General features: G+C 50.4%; 1 pseudogene; it reads left to right on the top strand.

Moving 5' to 3' along the window:
• The first annotated feature begins 2,323 nt into the window (after positions 1-2,323).
• LOC111823109 lies at positions 2,324-2,422 on the top strand (annotated as a pseudogene).
• Positions 2,423-10,355: the final 7,933 nt, after the last annotated feature.

Raw genomic sequence — 10,355 nt, 5'->3', positions numbered from 1 at the left:
TCACTGAACTGTACACTAAAAAATGCTTGACTGTAAATTTTATGTTATGTGCATGTTACCACAATTTTTTTAAGTTCAAAAGAAATCAATCAATCAATCAACCAATCATTGCTGGGCTGTCAGCAAATTGGCCCACCTGAAAACAATGCAATGCTCTGCCAACCAAGCACACCCCATCTGGGAACCTCTTCCTCTTCAAGGAGACTTTTCATTATTGCTCAAAAACTCCCCTAATCCCTTCCCCTGCCCCACCTAGTGCTGACTCAGCCCCTTTTAGTGTCTGAAAGGCAGGAGCCAGACTGAGGGGAAACACGGCACGTCACCCTGTGTCCTGGGACACCTGGAGTTCCCAGCGACTAACACTGACCCCATCTCCATCACTCCAGGACCCCAGCCCTTTCCAACCACAGGAACCGGTGCCCCCCCCCCCCCCCCCCCCCCCCGCTCGCCTCCTGGCTGACATCTTATGTGAGACCGGCAGGTTCCAGAAAAAGGCTTATGGCAAGAAAAGGTGGAGTCCCCGGTAGGAACTATCTATAAGGGCTGTGATCAGAGAGCCCCAGGGCCAGCCAGGAACAGAAAGGACACAGTGGTCACCATGCTGAGCACAGAATGAGACCGTGAGTTTCAGCTTGCTTCTGCCCACATCCGTCCTCCTCACAGGCTCAAAGGAGATGGGCCGGGAATGAGGCAATGTATCCACCAAGCCTTCCCCGCACAATGAGCTGGGAAACTTGGTCTACTGAATGCAGTCACTTATTCATGTGTTTTGCCCTCAGCTATTGGGTGTGTATACACTTAGGATTATTCTGTCTTATTGCTGAATTGGCCAATGATGACAAAGCTCTCCCCCTGGATCTGGTAATACTCCTTTTTTTTTGGTATACTTTGTACGTATGTTGTCATTATAGGCATCCCAAGTGGTTGTTGGTTTTTTGTTTTTGTTTTTGGTTAGCATTTGTATCGCATGTAATCTGTCTGTATATGTATATTTAAAGTGACTCTTTTGTAGGCAGCCCACAACACCGGAGTCTTGTTTTTACCCAACCTGACAGTATTTGCCTTTTAGTTGGAGTGTGCAGTCCATTTACTTTTCATGAATTATTGATGCAACTGGACTGACGTCTACCAACTTGCCTATTGTCCCCCATTTGTCTCATCTGTTTAACTCTTTTTTCCCCTTAAAAGAAATTCAGCCACAATATACTACTATTGTGTTTAAACAGTCGATTATCTTTTAAAGAAATCAAATTTTAAAATGTTAAAGTCTTTTATATTTCTGGTGCACTTAATTTCTCATGCAGATCCAAGTTTCCATCTGATGTCATTTTCGTTCAGCCTGAAGAATTTCTATTAACATTTTTTGTTGTGTGAGTCTGCTGGTAAGAATTCCTCTCAGCTTTTATCTGAAAATGCATTGATTTTGCCCTCATTTTTTAAAAAAATCTTTATTTCTTTTTAAAATATATATATTTTTATTGATTTCAGAGGGGGAGAGAGAGAAACATCAATGATGAGAGAGAATCACTGATTGGCTACCTCCTGCATGCCCACAACCCGGACATGTGCCCTGGCTGGGAATCGAATAGGAATTCAATGGTGACCTCTTGGTTCATAGGCCAACAGCTCAACCATGGAGCCATGCCAGCCGAGCAAAAATCTTTATTTCTTAAAATTTTTTAAAAATCCTCACCCAAGGATATGTTTTTATTTATTTTACAAAGAAAGGAAAACATAGATTGGTTGTTTCCCCTATGCACCCTGATCCGAACCTGAAACCTGGGTGGGGTATGTGGCCTAACCGAGAATCAAACCTGTGACCTTGCACTCCAACCTATTGAGCCACACCAGCCAAGGCTGCCCTCATTTTCTAAGGATACATTTGTTGGGTAAAGAATTGAAGGCCAATAGTTTTCTTCCCCTCTTTGAGCACCTTAGAAATTACTACTCAATTTCTTTTTTCACTTGCATTGTTTCTGAGGAGAGGTCAGAGTTCATTCTTATTGCTCTCTTTCATTTCCAGCCATTTGACTATAATATTTCTAGGTGTGGTTTTCCATATGATTACCATGCTAGGGGTTGGTTGAGCTTCTTATATCTGTGCGTTGCTATGTTCCATCATCTTGGAACTTTTCAGTCAATGTCTTTTTTTCCCTTCACAAAGTCAGTAAGGAACGGAGCATTCCCAGCATGAAACCTGGGCAGTTTGGCTTCTAGGATTTAGCTTCTTGAACAGTATGTTTTACTGCCTCTCAAGCTTCGAAATGACCCGAGGAGTTATACTGTTTAAAAAGTATCTGTGTAGTGCTCGCTGCAGCAGCACATATACTAAAAAACACACACAATTAGAACGATATAGAGAAGATTAGCATGGCCCCTGCGAAAGAATGGCACACAAATTCATGAAGCGTTCCATTAAAAAAAAAAAAGTATCTGTGTAGATCAGTGGTTCTCAACCTTGGCTGCACATTAGAATCACCTGGGAATCTTTTTAAAATCCTGATTTCCGGGCCTCATCCTCTGGAAATTCTGTTTCTTTGTTACTAATGTTGTGGCCCCACCCCATAACAAAGAAACAGAATTTCCGGAGGATGAGGCCCAGAAATCAGGATTTTAAAAAGATTCCCAGGTGATTCTAATGTGCAGCCAAGGTTGAGAACCACTGATGTAGATGTTCAACATCAGTAATCATTAGGGAAATACAAATCAAAACCAGAAGACAAACCGTTACACACCCATTTAGGGTAGTTAAATAACAAGGGTGTTGGTGGGGGTGTGTAGAAACTGGAACCCGTGTGCACTGCTGGTGGGAATGGGAAGTGATGCAGACACTACTCATGACAGTGGCCTTGTCCATGACAGGCACAAAGTGGAAGCAGCCCAGCCGGTGTGGCTCAGTGGTTGAGTGCTAACCTATGAACCAGAGGTCATGGTTCGATTCCCGGTCAGGGCACATGCCTGGGGTGGCGGGCTCGATCCCCAGGGTGGGGTGTTCAGGAGACAGCCAATCGATGATTCTCTCTCATCACTGATGTTTCTGTCTCTCTCTCCCTTTCCCTTTCCCTGCCTTTCTGAAATCAATAAAAATATATTTTAAAAAATAAGTAAATACTTTTCAAAAACAAAAGTGGGAGCAGCCCAAGTGTCCGGGAACAAAGGACTGGATAAACCAAAGGTGGTACATAGATACGATGGAAAATTACTCAGCCTTAAACAAGGAAATTCTGATACTAGGTCCAACATGGATGAACCTTAAAGACATAGAAATGAGAGAAATAAGCCAGTCACAAAAGACAAGTACTGAGATTCCATTGACATGAGGTCCCCAGAGCAGTCAGATCTGTAGAGACAGAGAGTAGAATGGTGGTTGCCAGGGGCTGGGGGGAGGAGAGAATGGGGGCTAGTGTTTAATGGGGATAGAGTTTCAGTTTTGCAAGATGAAAAGAGCTTATCTTTCACAAGGTGGTGATGGCTCCACGGGGATGGGAATGTACTAAAAACTACGGTTAAAATGGTGTATCTTATGTTATGTATGTTTTACCCCAATTAAAAATAACTTTTTAAAAAGTAAACTGAAACACAGTATCTGTGAAATAAACCTCAGAACATTTGTAATTACAGTTGGAAGTATCCTGAATTACAGTCTAACTTTTTAAAAGATGAGGCGCTGACTACATTTCTGAACTTCTGGGAACCGAGAGAACATTTGCAAACAGATTAAGTACTGTGTGGCCTTTCCTGGGTCCGCATGCCAAGCCAAAGAGGTGATTAGCAAGCTTACAATACTGATTTCTAATCAGAAAGTTAAAAAAAAAAAATTCCTTTGTCAAAGAGAACAGGGACAAATGGCCAATAAGCCCGGAGTTATACAATAAGAGCTGGGTCACGCAGTGTAATAGGGCCCTTCCACCGCCTCTCTATCACTGCATTCCGGCCTGTGCACGTTCTCACAAAGCCAGGATTCTCATGACGTCATCGGCGATGGCATTGCACCGATAGCACATCATTCATCGTGGTGTGGCCCTTCACGAAGGCAGGCAGAGTCCCTGAATGCCAATGGGGACATTTGGGGGACATATTCCAGGAGTCTAGCAATTAGATCTAAACTGTCCCATACACTCGCCTGTCCTTCCCACAGGATCCTGCCTCGCTCTTCCCCGTGAGGGAGGACACTGGGAATGCTGGGAGAGAAGAGGACTCTCTCTGCAAAGGCCCCTATGCTCATGTCTCCAAATAGCTGTGGCTCCTAAGAGGGCAGGAGGCAAAGGGGGAAATGGGAGAGGAGGTCTTAGCAGGGGGAGGGCCCTTGGCTCAGTGCCTGGGAAATGACCCAATGATGACACTGTGGGTCATCACAACCTCACTTGCTCAGCACCTCGGGCCATGCTGCCCGCCAACCACTAGGCCATGTCAACCACTGGGCCACGCCCACCACCGGGCCACGCCAACCACCGGGCCACGCCAACCACCAGGCCACGCCAACCACCAGGCCATGCCAAACAGTGGGCCCCGCCAACCACCAGGCCACGCCAACCACTAGGCCACGCCAATCAGTGGGCCACGCCAACCACCAGGCCCCACCAACCACCGGGCCACGCCAACCACCGGGTCACGCCAACCACCGGGTCACGTCAACCACCACACCATGTCAACCACTGGGCCACACCAACCACCAGGCCACACCAACCACCGGGCCACGCCAACCACCGGGTCACGTCAACCACCACACCATGTCAACCACTGGGCCACACCAACCACCAGGCCACGCCAACCACCAGGCCATGTTACCCACCAAGCCACGCCAACCACCGGGCCACGCCAAACAGTGGGCCCCGCAAACCACCGGGCCATACCAACCACCAGGCCACACCAACCACCAGGCCAGAGATAACATCCTTATGAAAAAAGCACAAAAGAAGCCCACTAATTACCTCGAATCTTATACCTGACTCCCTCCCTCGTGGAATTACAGCAAATGCTGGAAGGATGCAGATCCAGCCCGCATTTAACCAAGCTGGACGCTACCCTTTCACCAATTCCATTCGAGAAGCATGTGCCGAGGAGCCCTCAGCGGCTCTGCCTAGAATTCAGCCACTCCTTTCTTCTCCAAGAACCAAGCAAGGTTCTGAGCCTCCTTGCGACTGAGAGAGCGAGCTGCCCTCACCCTGACCTCACACATTAAGAGGTTAGTCTGTCTCCTGTTCTGAGGTCCCCTGGGGTCACAGCAATCTGAACTGACCCTCGAGCCTCCAGGTCAGGCCTTTCCAAAGCCACCCTTCCCGCCAACCCCCAGCAGCCCCCAGAGGTGCCCCACCCCCACAGACACCCAGAGAGGCAGGATGGGAGGCAGCGAGGCGGGACTGGTAAAGCAGGTTTCGTGGTGCTCCAGTTCTTAAGAATAAGGAAATGCATTTTGTTTTCCAGAGTTGGTGATGGGCAGCATTCTTCAGATGGCAGGCGCCTGGCTCTCCCTTCACCAAAAAGATTAGGACAGCCTGTCCAGGGCTTCTCCTATCTTTGTGTGATTTCTGTTGGGTCAACAGTTCCTGGTTTGGCAAACAGCAATTCAGAGTCTCACGCAGAAAATCATGGTAGCAAACTCTGAGAAGCGCTGAGGGAAAAGACTCTAGGGAGGTTCATGGTCCGATAGTTCTATTCTTTAACTCCTCCGGCCTGCCATTCCAGCCACCCTGGGTTTGAGGTCAGGCCCAGGGCGAGCAAACTGTCCCAAACAGGTGGGCTGTGCCCCTGCCAATCTGAGCCCTGGGCTCTCCTTGGGTCTAATGCTTGCCTTCTGGTTCCAAAGCTGGACCTAGGAGTGAACTAAGAGAAGAGTTGGAGGGTGGCAGTTTCTTATTGGGAAGCATCTGCTCAACAACCTCTACTCTGCAGTTCCCCAAATCAAATGCCTCTCAGCCGCACTCACTTGTATTCATTCATTCACTCATTCATTCATTCGCGCTGATCATGTACAAAACTTTGCGCTGGGACTGGGGAGACAGATAGGAAGCTTCACCACTTGTAGAGAATACAGGCATGAAAATGAAAACTATGTGGTAGATTCATGTTAGAAGAGTGACGGCTAGCCCCTCCATGAGCTGGGACAAAGATGGCCAGGCAGGCTTCCTGGAAGAGGTGACCATTAGCTGTGTGCAGCAGCACAGCAAGTGAGTATCAGTAGGCAGGGTGCACACATGGTCTATGCACAGGGAAGAGAGTGCCTTGTGAGTGAGGGGAGGGAGAGGGTTTCAAGTTTAAGGAGTACTAGGATCTTCTGGGTAGCATATTAAAAATGCAAATTCCTAAAAATGCAGATTCCTGGGAACCCTGCCGAGATTCTAATTCAGCAGGTTCCAGTGAGGGCCCAGGAATCTGAGTTTCTTTCACAAGCTCCTTGGGGAGTCTAACGCAGGTTGTCTGTGGACCACACTCTTGAGAAACCCTGCTTTGAAGGAATGGGGCAAAAAGCCATTTGTGGCTTTGTTGGAATATTGGTTTATAGTCATAGAATGCCCCCAAAGGGACTTCGGACAGCTCACTAATGACTCGTTCTTCAGTCATTTTACACAGACATACATATAACCTCCAACAAACTGGACAGGAACGCCGGGCGGGGGCTGGGCGCCTGGCTCACACTCCCGGGGCTGTCACTGTTAACAACGGTGGGTGTTATCCCAGGAATGTGCTGGGGCAAGGTCCAGGCTTCTGCCGGAACGCTGTTCACAGGTGAGCCAGGGCCCGTGAGCAGTGACGGGAAAACCCGCTGGGATCCGGCCACACGCCCTCACCACCCTGCCCCAGGAAGGGCCAGGCTGTGCACGGGGCCTCTTACAGACGTTCTCTGCAGCCTGAGCTGGCTGGCTCCCTGCCCTCCTCTGCTGCCCCAGTGCGACCCACTTGGGCTCCCCTGGCTGGACTGGGGTTGAGGGGCAGGAGCTGGCTCAGCCAGCCTAAGCCGTGGCTGAAGGCTCCGTTTCTGATAGTCCCCTCATGGCAATATTTCTGACCTGTTTGGACCCATTTATTTTGCTGGTTCAAGCCCCTGCCTGGGAAGCTGATTGGGAAACCCAGACCTCCTTGCCCAGCTCTAGCCAACGTTATGAGGGCTAGAATCCTGCCTTTGCGATCTCCGCCAGGTGTGTGGGGACCACGTCCTCATTACGGGTTACAGCCGACAGACCTCCTGCACAGCCTGCATCTGCTCTGCCCCCTGGCATCTGACCCGCGGGTGGACCTGCTGGGCCTCAGGACCCTGCCGTTTCTCAGCAGATGGGACTCCCTTTCAACGGGGCCCCCGGCTTCAATCCCTATTCTATCCCACGTGAGGCTCTGGGAACTGGCTGCCTTGGCGCTGTATTTACAACTGATAGGATGACTATGGTGAGTCCTAGATCAGAGCTGGTAAGCGGCACAGCCAGCCACAGAACAAAAACCAAAAGCGGGTTACGCAAACCTGAGTAGCACTGATGGTCCGTGCTGCTCACACAGGAGCATGCGTAGGGATCACGTCAGAACACAGCTGCTGATTCCGTGGGTCTGGCATTCTGCATTTCTAATGAGCTCCCAGGCAATGCCACCGTGCTGGTCCACAGCCTGTGCCTGAGTGGGTGGCACTGGGCAGCAGAGGGCAGCCTCCTGGTGAGGGACCCAGGCCCAGAGGGCAGGGAGCCAGTTCAGGCTGCAGAGAAGGCCTCTAAGTGGCCCTTCCTGGCTGAGGGTAGTGAGGAGGTGAGGATGGATTTCTGCAGGTTTTGCCATCACTGTTTGTGGGGCCCTGGCTCACCTGCCACACTTCCAGCAGCAAGAGGGTCGTGCTAACAGGGTCGGGCTCACACAATGATAGTGGGGGGGGGGGGGGGGGCAGAAGCAAGGTTCAGGATCGAACATGTGCTCGGACATAGTAACCACCAGGTCCTGCTAATCGCCACAGCATTCAGAACAATTTACTGTGGAGGTTCTGAGCAAGAATGACCAAGGGATGCCAACTTCCCACGGCCTCTCCCGGGTGGGCAGCTGCTGTCCTAGGTTGGTAGCACACGACTCTCCAACCCCTGCCATGGTTCCCTGTATCAGATGAGTCCAGTGCAAGGCCAGCTCTGTAATCTTTCCAAATGAGCATCAGTCACAAGAATTTGAATTTGGAGACACTGAGTTAGCTCTGGTTGCTGAGCTGAAGGGTTACGAGGTAGACCAGCACCATGAAGGCCATGAGTCACCCACAAACTAATGCTGTAATGATGTCATGACTGTTAACATTTTTGACTACTTATTCCGAGCCTTGCTCTCCGCTAGATGCCTTAAATGAGGAAATTCGTGCTGTAACTCTCACAATAACCCTTCGACGTGGATGGCAGCCTAAGAGCGTGAGCTCTGGAGCCAGATGGCCCGAGCGTGAATCCAGCTCTGACTCTTTCTAGCTGTGTGACCTTGGGCAAATTACGTAGCCTCTCTGTGCCTCCACTTCATCTCTAAATGGGGACTGTCACAGGACCTCCCTCAGAAGGTGAGTGTGACAGTTAAGCTAATAAACTATAAAACACATAGAGCAACATTAGGGCATGCAGTTGATTTTTAAAAACCAACTGTGCTCAGGAAAACAGCTCACTCCCCCTGCTCTGAGTGAGGGACGCCTGTGAAGACAGGAGGGGAGAGCAAACAGAAAGGTCTGGTTCTCGGCAGACCCCGAGCAAACGGAAGCAGCTGCCCCTGCGGCAATCACGGTAGTGAGAGGGGCTCTGGTCAGAATTCCCAGGATCAAGTCAGGGCTGCTCACCAGCCTGGTCCGACCTACGGGTCGGTGAAGAACATGCATTTTGGGGGCAGACAGACTGGGTTCACATCCCAGGCCTGCCCCTGGTTGGCTGTGCGATCCTGGGCAAGCTCTCTACTCTCTAAGCCTCCATCAGCAGGATGGAGAGGGTACCAGTTCTCACCTCGCAGGGCTGCTGTAAGAATTAAATTGGACGACGCGTGCCAAGCACACAGCCCACATCCTGACACAATCTGAAGACTGAATAAATGCTCGCTCTTATTTGTTCCTATCCACAGGCTAAGATCTCTATGGTGACAGCACCTGCACTCCCCACGCTCCTGCCGTCTCAGGGACACAGATGTGCGCCGGAAACCTAGACCAGGCTCTGCTGAGGGCAGAGAGCAGATGAAAGGGAGGCCCAACCCCCAGGTGTACAGCTCTGAAGTAACTCCGACCAATTTATTTCAAAGCATTCCAGCTAAAATGGGAGTTGAGAGATTTTCACATGAAGGCAAACATGAGCCCAAATCTCTCTGATACTGAACATGGCAGGAAAGAAGTCGCTAGTGAGAAGGCTGAGAGGAAAATCCAAGTCTTGGTTGAGAGGAATAGTCCTGGGCTCTGCCTCCCTGTTAAGAGGGTTCTTGGAAGGGAAGATCTGGCCTCTTCCCCAATCCTCCCCTACGCCCTCTAGAGCTGAAGGGGACTGGGCGGGACCCTCCCACTGAAGAGCAGCTCAGCAAAGTGTTGGCCACTGAGAAACAGGGAAGACCATTTCCTTGGGTCCCGCGCCCCCTCCCCAGCAAGGATATATAATTCTATACATTCTAAAGTCAAGAAAATTCCTTCCGACCTCCTGCTTTCCTGTGACTTCGTTCATAATGGAGCTCTGCCACCACCCAGGCCTCAGGTCAGCAGAAAAACAATAGTTCTCACCCCTGGCAATCCCAGCGTTGCGGGCAAACGGGCCTGTCAGGGACCCACTTCCGTTAGCTCTCTTAGCATAAGAAGGAGGGCCGAGGGACCTCACCTGGGTCTCCAGTTTCCCAGGCTGTAAACCGGGGAGAATGTGAGGCCCCCCTCCTAGGGTATTGTGAAGCGTCAACGCCTCCTCCGGGAGCTGTTGGAAATGCAAATTTACGGCCTCACTGGGGGGGGAGTGGGGTTAACAAGCCCTCCAGGGGTTCTGAGCTTCGGCCCCTTTGACAACCCGAGGCTCTAAACGTAGGCTCCACAAGGAAAGCGTTTTCATTGGTTAATTACCGCTGACTCCCCGGGCAGCCACAATGCCAGACACTCTATCCATTTACAGGCCTCCAGGAAATATTTTCAAATGGCTGACCGTGTCCAGGTGAAACAGGAGAGGAAGGCGATGGGGGTTCGGCAAACCTGGCATTTCTACCCTTAGTTGCACAGCTTGCTGACCATCCCTCAGCTGATCGGTAGTAAGTGCGGTGTGTTACAGACACACAGCATTTAGCCCAGGGCCCAGCTCACCACAGCCGGCTCTCGGTAGTACCGACCCAAGGCACAAAGGCCTCCCAGCTCCAAGTCTGAGCTCACATCCCCACTGCCCACAGGGGTCATGATGAGCCTGCCCCTC

Source organism: Myotis lucifugus, unplaced genomic scaffold (genome assembly GCF_000147115.1).
Source record: "Myotis lucifugus unplaced genomic scaffold, Myoluc2.0 scaffold_394, whole genome shotgun sequence".
In the NCBI taxonomy this organism is placed as follows: Eukaryota; Metazoa; Chordata; class Mammalia; order Chiroptera; family Vespertilionidae; genus Myotis; species Myotis lucifugus.
Note: the sequence above shows the minus strand (reverse complement) of the source record. Positions and strands in the feature narration are given on the sequence as shown.